Consider the following 12,067-nt stretch of genomic DNA (forward strand, 5'->3'; position numbering starts at 1 on the left):
ATTCTATTATCTATATTTTATATGTAATAGTTACTTATGTTACCTTGACTCTACTCTATATATTCCTTGAGTTAACCTTTACTGCTTGTATTCATTGTAGTCTATTTTGATATCCATGCAGTACTCTCGTTGTTATCCATGCTATTTATGGTCATTTGTGGTTATACTTTTATTCTAGTGATACTATACCATAACATAGTTGTAGAATATTGAACTACATTACTATCTTGATATTTATTCATGCCTGTGTATGTATTAGTAAGATTATGTTGTAGTATAAGATATCGAGTATCCTACTAGACCTTTATTTGTTATGTTAGGTCATGCCTAGACATTAGTAAGATTATATCGTAGTGTAGAATATCGAGAATTCTACTAAACCTTTGGTTATTATTTAGGCTCATGCCTATACGCTAGTGAGGTCAGACCGTAGGGTAACTTAAAGAGCATTATTCTTGGATGGATTTTTATTGCGTATTTTTTTTATTATGGCTTGGTATATGTATATACCCTATCTACCTACGAGACCATCTGTGGTAGAGTGTTCTTCCATATACAGTAGCCATTTGTACATCTTGTCTACCCACAGGATCATCTGTAGTAAAGCATTCTCCCACAGATAGTGATTATTTATATATCCTGACTACCCATGGGACCATCGATGGTAGAGCGTTCTCCCATAGTCAATGGCTAAGGAGCTAGATGACTACCTTATCCTGTCTACCCTTGGGACCATTCATGGTAGAACATTCTCCCAAGGACAATGACTATTTATATACCCTGATGGCCCATGAGACCCATTCGTGGTAGCATGTTATTATGCGTAGTCAGGACTTGTTAGGTGCTTGCTATATGCTAGTTGCGTATTTGTTTGTGCAGGATTTGGATGTACTGTATATACTCCTGATTTATTGGTTACACCTGTTTGAGCAAATTAGTGGAAGATTATATAGTTGTCTATGCTTTTGTTAGCGGTTGCTTATATGGATTCACTTACTTTTGTAGTAAGTATTTTACCTGAGATTGCATCCTTTGATCTCCTTATAAATAGTATCATGCACTATTTTCTTATATCCACTGAGTTGTTGTACTCACTACCCCTTATTTTTCTTTTGGCTTTTGGGTTAGCAAATAGAGGATGTGTTGTGTCACTTGAATGTCCTGGCTATCGGTCCCACTTAAGTTTTGATTCCCTTTAGAGTTGTTGGGTTATTTTCCACTGCTTGGCATTTACATTTTTCTTTTTGTATCGGCTTGAGTTTTGTTAGAATAATATGACTTTTATTTTGTAGTATGATCTCATATACATGCATACATACACACATCAGTTGTTATGAGTTTGGTCATTTTATATTGCATCGATGGTTGTGTTGGCTTTTATTAGTTTGATATTAGTTATTTCCTATATTATTACTAGGGGGTACAATCCAATTTAGAGGACAAGTATACCTTTGGGGTATGATAATTTTATTGGTATCAGAGCATGATTCGAGTTTAAATGCTAGATTTTATGTTTTTGAGATTTCCATCTCGATTCGATTTATGATTTTTCAAGTTTGGGACACAAGGTAAGACGAAGGACATCTCTGAGCTATAATAAAGTAAGGTATACTTCTGATGATTATCTTACCTTTTGTATTCACTACTTGGTGTAGTATTATTAGACATGTTGAATATCGTAGGAATTAAAATATGGTTGATTAGACTCTCTCTAATTTTATTGGATGGTGTAGCTGTTTCTATACTTGTCTATTAGCTACACATATATTTATTTCTAGCATGATGACACTTAGTGAGTAGGCCTTATTTGTGGTCATGGTCAGGGTCGACCATGGACGCGACTAGTTGGCACTTAGGTCCCAAACCTGATGTAGAGGATGTAAATTTTTCTATGATACCAACTGAAACCGGGTTGGAAAGTAGGGGGCGGGCTTGTCAACAGCCTATTGGAGATCGAGGAGCACAGACTAACAATACCACCCTTGCATTACAAATTGATCATGGACAAGGCACGTAGACCCATACTATCCCAGTCGATAGAGGATTGATGTATCCTATTCATGGGGGTGCTACGAGAATGAGACTCTCCGATTTAGTAATTAAGTTTATTACGGGGTTAATATATTTAGGAAAAAAAATTCTCATCCTCTTTTCTTACTATCCATGTAAAGAAGACATAACCTTACCTAGACTACTATCTCAACTTACTAATATTTATCTCTGATGTGAGTACAATCCTAATTGGTTGATGTGCATATATATATATATATATATATATATATATATATATATATATATATATATATATATATATATATATATACACTTTTATACATATTTTAACGTATATTAACTTTCTTTCTTTGCAAATGTTCTATGCATTTTCACCCCTCTTTGTCATATTTTAAACATAATTACTCTCTTTGTCAGAGATTTGGTTTTGTTTGGTTTTCTATTAACAGGATACATTTTTGGAGTGAAAACAGTGTTTGAACATACTTCAGAGAGACAAAAGAAGAGAGCAAAGCTTTGGTCGTGTGGTTTCACACAGTCGTGGTCGTTCATCCGTGGCCTAGCAATACACCTCTAGTCGTGTGGTTTCACACAACCATGCCTACTTACCAGAACCGGATCAAGCCTTGGCTATGCCAAAAGGCACGGTCGTGCCGCTTCCAGCCAAGCAGAATCAAACCATGGCCATGTTACTTTAGCAGCACGGTTTCAAGGTCTAGCCGTGCCAAATGGAACGATTGTGACACGAGCCATCCCTGGCCGGTGCCCAGCTCTATTTAAGGGGAGTTCTTCCCCTTTGTTAAGGGAGGAAGGTTCTCCCTTTTAGGATATCCATCTTGGTTCATATCTATGCCTTCTCCTCATTCCGATTGAAGATCCAAAGTTGTTTTCATCATCTCCTTTGAATCTGAAAGCATGGGATTGTATTCGAAGAACACTCAATGTCTTGGATAAGTTTCTTCTCCCTTCTTCTCTTTAGATTGGGTTTTGAACTTATGATTTCATTGTCTTTAGATTCTTTACTTCCTATTATGGAGTAGATCTTATTGTTCTAGGATTAAAAAAAGTAATTATGATGTGTGATTGATGTATACTCTTAGATTTGTCAATTCCCTTTTCATATGGCATTGCTTATGTCTTGTAATACGGTGATAAAGATGGGCTCCCAAAAAGGTGGGTCAAAGCAATGAGGACCAGCTAACATAGAGGTCAAAGTCATATAGTTGGACGGACTTGGAGATTGCGAACCGAGCAGTCTTGGCAGAGCGAGATCGCAACGCCTGTTGAAGGGCTGACTAAATTGCCCACTCTACCATCCTCCATAACTTTCATATGAAGTTGAGAGCCAAATACTAAGTTATATGACCCACCGTCTTGGCCAATCTGATGGTCTAGGCCGATCAGACATAGTGCACCTCTCCGACAACATGAAAGCTAAGAGAAGAACAAGTCAGTAGCTACATTCTATATGGCCGAGCTGGCGATATACCGACCGAGTGGCCACTGGTTGGCCTATAGTGGAACTCAGATACCTGTCATACCGTACCCTTTTAGAAGTTTATGCCAGAAAGGATAGAGAATATCCCGTCAGCAAATCATCCTTTAGAAGCTTCCAACCTATCAACTCACAACAATTTGTGGGCTCACTTGAGGAAAGGTGTCAGAGACACTTTATGGCCTGTCTTTTCTTAGGAAAGCTTTGGGAAACATGTTAATGCTTTACAGTGCATGAACAACGCAACAATGACACTACAAAATAGGTCTCCATCTATAGACGAAGGTATGTGATGCTTCTTACTTACACACGCCATTTCTACAGTTCACCGATTTCATCTCCAAAATCAAGCACTGACTTGAGCGATAGAGGGCCAACGTTCGGATCCCTTCCCTGGCTCGGCACTAACACTACTTATGTTGCAGAACAACATGAAGTCTTCGTCAAGTCAATAGCAGAGCCACGTCCCAGCTCACTGCCTTCACCGATTTTGGACAGGATCATATTTAGTGTCATCTGTGGGAACTTCACCTGCATCCGAGATGTGAAGATGGAGGACGTTGGACGGCTCACCACCATGATGTTAACCCTAGAAGAGTTAGAGATATGAATAAACACTTGAGCTACGAAGATGGTGCAACAACAATAGGAGATAGTAGTTGAATGTCGAACGCTGAATGACCCGGCTGTGTGCGTTATCGGCCAGCATGCTGAATGTGGGACCCGAGTGGAGAGTTATACTGGGCGCCATCCAAACTACCAGTCGACGAGTACTTTCCACCAAGCACCCATTCTGTCGACCAACTCACCACCAGCGCCCAATACGTCGATCCCTTATCATAGAGCGTTATTTAGAACACCTTCAGAAGAGCATGGCTGAGCAGAGAGGACACAAGGATCGTCCTTCGAGAATCCACCCGCCCGAGATGCTCGTAAGGGCAAAGAACCTCAAATAGACGACTCCCCAAGAAAATAAATCTATAGTTTTCCCAAAAAATCCTGGATGACCAGTTTCCCGCTCACTTTCGACCCTTGTTGATCAGGGAGTACGAAGGATCGACTGATCCTGAGGACCATTTTACTTAAGTTTGACAACATGGCTATACTCTACCAGTACACCGACGAAGTCAAATATTGAGTGTTCCTCACTACATTGTCTGGCTAGACATAAAGATGGTTTAAACGATAATCGATCGGATCTATCTACAACTTCAAGGATTTTTGAGTGGCCTTCCTCCAACATTTCTCCAACAGCCGTCAATATCAAAAGATGACTACAAGTTGTTCTCCCTTAAGTAAGGATCGAAGGAGACATTATGAGCCTTCATCAAGAAATTCAACCAAGTGACCATGGATGTCCCGTCAACCACTCAGGAAATTATGGTAAGTGCCTTTTCACAAGGACTTACAGATAATGATTTCTTCCATCCCTCAACAGGAAGCTTTCGAGAGACTTTGATCATCTGGTTGGATAGGGTACCAAATATATTAACGTAGAAGAAGCCTAGTTAGCTCAGAAGAAAGAAATAATCCCCGAGTCGATTACTGTTCATGAGCGGTGATCGGCCAATACCAATGTGCCCTCAAAAGGGCTTCGAGTGGGTCATCAACAACATTATTAGGAGTCTCGACCGCATGCAATCTAGCATGTGGAAGTTGAAGGACGAGATCCATCGATCCCCGACCATGGACCCTGATGTTCTGCTCCTACTACCGCTCGGTGACTCACAACACCAAGGATTGCTACCACTTTAGTCTTAGGGCTCAACGACTGGCCCCTCAAGGATATCATCGGAGATCTCCATTTCTAACCCATCAGCATCACCGCCGATCGGGAGCCCAAGATCAAGACAACACCCTGGTCGAGTAGAAACAGCGACAACCCCAACAGAGAGACAACCAAAGGCCCACAAGGGCAATAGCTGAATGACCAGTGTGTCGATCAGATTACGAAGAAAAAAATAGGGTAACACAGCTCGGGGTGACAACGGCATGATAGCAAGCGTCACGATCGACGGTGACCCCAATTGCATTAGAAAATCACACACACGAAGGTTGGAGATCCATACGATTGGGTGCAGCGTAGAAAAGGCTCAAGGACCAGAAATTAGTTTCGATCCTTGAGATTTGGAAGGGGTAGAAATCCCTCATGATGATGCCTTAATCATTAAAGCAGTAATCGCTAACGATAATATCCACCGAACTTTTGTTGACACAGGCAGTTCGGTTAATATTATATTCAAGAAGGCGTTCGACCATCTGCAAATAGAAAAAAGTGAGCTCTAGCCCATGGCAACTCCATTATATGGTTTTATCGGCAATGAGGTTCTGCCGATCGGCCAAGTCCGGTTAGCTATATCCCTTGGAGAGGAGCCGCTCATGAGGACACATCACATGAATTTCATAGTAGTAGACATCCCCTCAGCCTACAACGTAATACTTAGTCAATCGACACTAAATGAGTTTCGAGCTCATTTCAACATTCTACCAGAAGATTAAGTTTCCGGTAGATGACTTGGTTGGCGAGATTAAAGGCGATCAACTGGTGGCACAGAGATGCAATGTGGAGGTTGTAAGAGCCGAGTCTCGAGCCACCCGAAAGACTCAACAACTTGAGGTCAACACAATTCTAGAGGCTCCCCCAACTCTAATTTACTAAGAAAAAGAAGAAGTACAGATTCATCCCGGCCGACCGGAGGCCACCATATTTATCGTAGCGGATCTAAGCCCCGAGAAGAAGTCCGAATTGGTTGCCTACTTAAAGTAGAATCATGATGTATTTGCATGGATGACCCACGAGCTCTTAGGCATCTCCTCAACAATAATGCAACATGAGTTGCACGTCCGACCAAACGCTCGGCCTGTCAAGTAAAAGAAAAGGGATTTGGGGTGGAACAGAATCAAATTATCTGAGCAGAGGTGGTAAAGCTGCTTGAGATTGTAATATTATGGAAGTGCAATTCCCGAGCTGGCTTGCCAACATTACATTGGTATCGAAGACAGGGAACAAGTGGTGAGTCTGCATCGATTTTAGAGATTTGAACAAGGCATGCCCAAAAGACTACTACCCTTTACCGTGCATCGATCAGGTGGTGGACTCTACTGTTAGCTGCGAGTTGATATACATGTTGGATGCATATCAAGGATACCATTAGGTTCTGTTCGCTAAGGAGGACTAAGAGAAAGTCAGCTTTATCACGGCCGATGAGACTTACTACTACAACATCATGTCGTTCAGACTGAAAAATATAGGGGTAACATATCAGAGACTCATGAACAAGGTATTCTGCCAGCAGATTGGTCAGAATATGGAGGTATATGTTCATGACATACTAATAAAATCCCTCTAAGTTGCTAATCTTTGTGCATATATCAAGGAGATATGACAAACCTTGAGAAAAATATGGAGTTAAACTAAACCCTAACAAATTCTTATTTGGGTCCAAGAGTGAGCTTTTCCTTGGTTACATCGTAAACGAGCGGGGAATTGAAGTAAACCCTAGCAAGGTGAAGGCACTCCAAGACATGCTCCCTCCACACAATCTGAAGGAAGCTCAATGTCTGACTGAATGAATTACAGCCTTATCAAGATTCATCTCCAAGTTATCCGATTGGAGCCTACCATTCTTCAAGATTTTGCGTCAAGCCACCAAATTCCAATGGGACGTTGAATGTGATAAGGCATTGGAGGAGCTCAAATTTATTTATCTTCTTTACTTGTACTTGTAAAGCCAACCACTGGCAAGCCACTCTGGATCTACTTTGTTGGTTGGTCCTAGGAAGATCGTACCAGTTCCACTGTACAAAATTTTGTACAAGTGTCAAACCTTTCCTAAACAACTTATTGTGCTCTTTAGAAGTTAAATTAGGAATCGCAAACGAAACTTAACATTATTGATTCCAAATTTAACTTATCTGTTCTTAATGATTTAGACTTGGATCGCAAGCGGAACTTAATACTATTGATCCAAATCCACCTATGTTATAATTCAATTAAATATTAATTTCCAAAATTGACTTCCAGGTTAAACATGGCGAGAACTCTAGACCTTCTTGGTTATGGGAGCAACCACCACTTCCTAGACAAAGCCTTTTAAGGAAAGCTAATATTTAATTTCCTTATATAACTCTAGGTTTAACCAAAAGGAACAATCGAATCACAAATTCGAAAAACAAAAAAAACACTAACTCGAATAACAAATTCGAAAAACTAGAATCTAATGCCTCTTGTGTTTGGAATTCATACAAAGAAAAATAACTAGCATGACGCGGAAGAAAATTACTAGTTATACCTCTTCTTCGTAAGCTAATAACCTTGAGATCTTCTGCCGTATTCCTCGCCTCTTCTTGGACATCGTGTGGGCGACGATCCTCCAAGATGAACACCACCCAAAGGGCTTCTCCTCCTTCTCTAAGTTTCGGCCACCACCACCACCAAGGAGCAAAAGAGAGAAAAGGGAAAAGAGAGGGAGAAAGGGCCGGCCACAATGAGGAACTCCACCAAGAGAATAAGAATTGATAATCCATGAGGCCTCCTCTCCCCTTCTTTTATATTACTTCCCCAAGGCAAATAAGAAAAGACTTTTTACAAAAATTAAAATTTTCCTCTTGTTTTTCCTTTTCCCCTTTTATTTTTCCTTTTCCCCTTTTATTTTTCCATTTCCTTTCCCTTGATTGATTCAATCATCAATTATGGATTGACTGATAATTGATTGGCCGACCCCTTGCTTGGGCACCAAGCAAGGGTGGTCGGCCACTTAAAAGGAAAGAAATAACCTTTGTAAAAATTTTATAAGCAAAGAAAAAAGAAACTCTTATAAAATTTTACAAGCTCTCTTTTTAATTTCCCAATGTGGATGTTAAAAAAGGAAAGTTTTAAAAATTAAAACCAAGTTTTAAAATTTAAAACTTCTCTTTTAAAATTTCCTTTTTTAACATGGTTGCTGTCCTCAAGCAAAACCCACAATCTAGATTCATGTGGTTAAATAATGCATCATAATCTCTAGCGAGTCAATCGAATTCTATCAAATGATTTCATTGGTGAGCAAGATACAAAAGTAGTTTGAGTATGACCTAAGTAGTAGTCCTCCGTGCTCAGTGCGAAAGTGGCCTAGATTTATCAAGTTTCAATCCCTAAGTCTAGTCAAGTCGTCATAAAATTGTGTTCCTTATGCTTCCGACGATAGTCACTTACCTACCACACGCAAGGTTTGTTCCCCTAAAAAATGCTATGCATTGTCTACACAAGGTCTCAAAGGAATACTCAGTATCAAGAGAAACATAGCATTCATTTCCCCAGTAACCTAACTCAGTCTCAAAGGGGTGAATTGCTAATTTCCACTCACGACAACTATTTTTTATCCCTTATTTTTTTCCATTTTTTTCTTTGAATGTTTGCAAAGTATCAAACTTGAACAAACCTTCATTTTTTTTGGGATTGATTTTTCGAAATGAGCTTACATGATCTGAGTTTATCCAGTAACCAAAATGTAGTTGAGAGGTCACCATACAAACACAAGTACTAGTCCAATTCTATGAATCATGACTATTTTAGAGTTATCAACCATAAAAAATAGGCATAGTGTATAGAGATCCTAAAACAAGGTCAATACTTAAACTCTTATAGTAAAAACATTGCTCACTTCATGCTATCATAGATAAAAAAAGATAGATCACTAAACATACTAGCACATAAACCATATAAAATCTAGAATAAACATGCTAGTATTTTGCAATAAGGAACAAGCAATCATAATATGATGTAGAATGCAACTACTAAGCAAAAAGAAATAAGTAAAAACTGAACTAAACTAAATACATCTAATGCATTCCCCCAGACTTAAACTTTTCATTATCTCAATGAAAACTAAAAATATTGTGGAGGAAATTTAAAGTAAGAGAAGTTACCAAGTAATGAGACATTCATGTTTTTGAAGATACTCCTCTATCCAATGCTCACATTCCTCCACAACTTTGAAATCTACAAAAATAAGATAGACAAGAAAAATTAAGTAGAGGGTATGATTTATTATCAATGAAGTATAAACGAACTAAAAACAAAACAAGAAAAATGAACTTGGGTTGCCTCCCAAGAAGCGCTTGTTTAAGGTCATTAGCTCGACCACCTCATTAGATTCATCGAAATCTCAATCTTGGAGGGGTAAGATATTTTAGAACCCTCTTACCAAGGGCTCTTATTATGGAGAGAGCTTTCATCAAAGGAGCTACAAAGTAAAGTATAACTCTCTCCATCTTCGTCTTGTTTGAAGTTCTTTCAGGTGGTCGAAGACGGTTCAGATCGAGCTTCCAATTATAGGCCCCATGAAAATCTGCGCATGCAAAAAAAATACAAATCTCCCACAAACGTATTAGATAAGATAGAGCCGTAACCATATTAAGATAAGCAGGATAAGAAATAAAAACTGAATCATATCCAATAAAGTCAATGATAGATACCTCTATAAAATTTTCCAAAAGATCACAAGAAATACTAACCTTATTTTGCTGAGAGATACCTGAAATTTCTAAACATGTCGATGTGACCTCTTCTGAATCAATTGATGGGTCTGGCTCTAGCTCAGGTGTTGGTGATACAATAGATGGTGATTCTCGGGACTCACCCATATCTACATGAGTTCCTACACATTAGTCCACAACATGTTCAACCCTTGCAATTCTTACCTTTAAGGGTTGTGTGGACGAAGGAGGTGATCCTTGAGATGTTGCTTCCACAACGTAGCTCCCTACACATTCTTCCAAATCATCATCATCAACACAAGCATTGAAAAATAAACCAACGTCTATATCTTTAATAGGAGAATCAACTATAGGGGGATCATTGACTTCATTTGCATTTTTAAGTCGATATACCTCAATACATTCATCATCTGAAAATTCAATTTCATCATAACACCTTGTAAACCCAGATGGTAGATCTGAAAATTTGTTATCCACTGCATTATCATCACAATCCTCATCTAAAGAGTCCTCATATTCATATACATCCAGAAATCTACACTCAACCATATTGGTGTCATAGAATTTGCAAAAGTCTTCATTTTCATTGACCCTCACTAGTCTTTGTGGAAAAGGAACCTTTAGTGAAGGTCTTGGGAAAGGTACTTCATTTTCCCCATATTCCCTTTGAGCTTGCGGAGGAGGTCCAATTTGCTTATCTAATGTTGGTGTGATCAATCATTGAGGGAAGGGTACATGTGGCCTTTGTGAACTTCCTAGAGTAATGAAACTGAGGTCTTGTGATCTTCTATTGTTCTTCTCCTCAATTCTATACAAGTCATTTTTCAGAAGTTCTTCATGATTCTTGCCGCCCCTCAACTTAATATCATTACAATTTTCACTAGATCTTATTTGTGTAGGAGGGGGATCTTCTTTGAACCATTTTGAAACTACGCTCTCAATCCTTGCCCCCAAATGTTTGAACTCCTCATTCTGTGACTTCTGAATTTCGACATTCTTAGGTGATTGAACTGCATTTTGTTTGACAGGCTCTCTTGTATATATGGCTTGTACTTCTTGAATTTCTGAGGGAGATTCCATCCAACTTTTGCTCGACCATCCATGGAGGTTTAATGCCACTTGATCAATCAATGTATAAGCTTCTTCTATACTCTTGTCCATAAATGAACCTCCAGCTGATGAATCTAACAAGCACTTATCTGAAAAAGAAATTCACCTATATAATATGTGTAGAATCAGCCATTTCTCCAAACCATGATGAGGGCACTGTCTTTGTAGACTCTTGAATCTATCCCATGCTTCAAATAATGGTTCTCCATACACCTGAGCAAAATTTGTGATGCAACTTCTCATGTAGATTGTTCTGCTTGGAGGGAAAAAATGATTCAGAAATTGTTGCTCCAATTGTTCCCAACTTGTGATGCTTTGAGGATGGAGAGAATATAACCAAGTCCTTGCTTTATCCTTGATGCTAAAGGGAAATGCCATCAACCGAACTACATCTGCTGATACTCCTTCACAATTCACCATATCACAAAGCTCTAGAAATGTCTGAAGATGCAGATAAGGACTTTCTGATACTTCTCCTCCAAATTTGTGACCTTGTATATGGAAATTAACTCTGGGTCTAGTTGGAAATTTTCTGCTTCAATATGAGGTTGCACAATAGGAGACATAAATCTTGCAGAAATAGGTGTCGAGAAATCTCTTAAGGCCCTACTTGACATGTCAGTGCTCATCGAAATAAAATGAGTAAAAATAAAAATGAAGAATTAAAGATAAGAAATGAAATGCTATATGAAAAACAAGAAACAAAATGTAGAATTTAAATTTCTAGGAAAAAGAAAAAAAAATGAGATTTTTTTTTTGATTATGTATATGGAAAACAAATTGCAATTTAAAATGGAAAAACAAAAACTATTCACAAGTCTAGGTTAATTAAATTGCTAATCTACTAATGTTAATGCGAACAATCCCTGGCAACGGCGCCAAAAACTTATTACGCAACCGCAAGTGTACGGTTTCGTCGTCAGTAATAAAAAATATCGAATCCATAGGGACTGTTGATTAAGCACTAGAGAT

General features: G+C 38.8%; 1 non-coding gene across 1 annotated transcript; it reads left to right on the forward strand.

Annotated features, from left to right (window-relative positions):
• The first annotated feature begins 11,234 nt into the window (after nucleotides 1-11,234).
• Nucleotides 11,235-11,340, forward strand: LOC121993592. Its single transcript, XR_006115342.1, has one exon. It is a non-coding gene; the product is annotated as a small nucleolar RNA R71 (small nucleolar RNA).
• The last annotated feature ends 727 nt before the right edge of the window (nucleotides 11,341-12,067 follow it).

This window comes from Zingiber officinale, chromosome 1B (assembly GCF_018446385.1).
Source record: "Zingiber officinale cultivar Zhangliang chromosome 1B, Zo_v1.1, whole genome shotgun sequence".
NCBI lineage: Eukaryota > Viridiplantae > Streptophyta > Magnoliopsida > Zingiberales > Zingiberaceae > Zingiber > Zingiber officinale.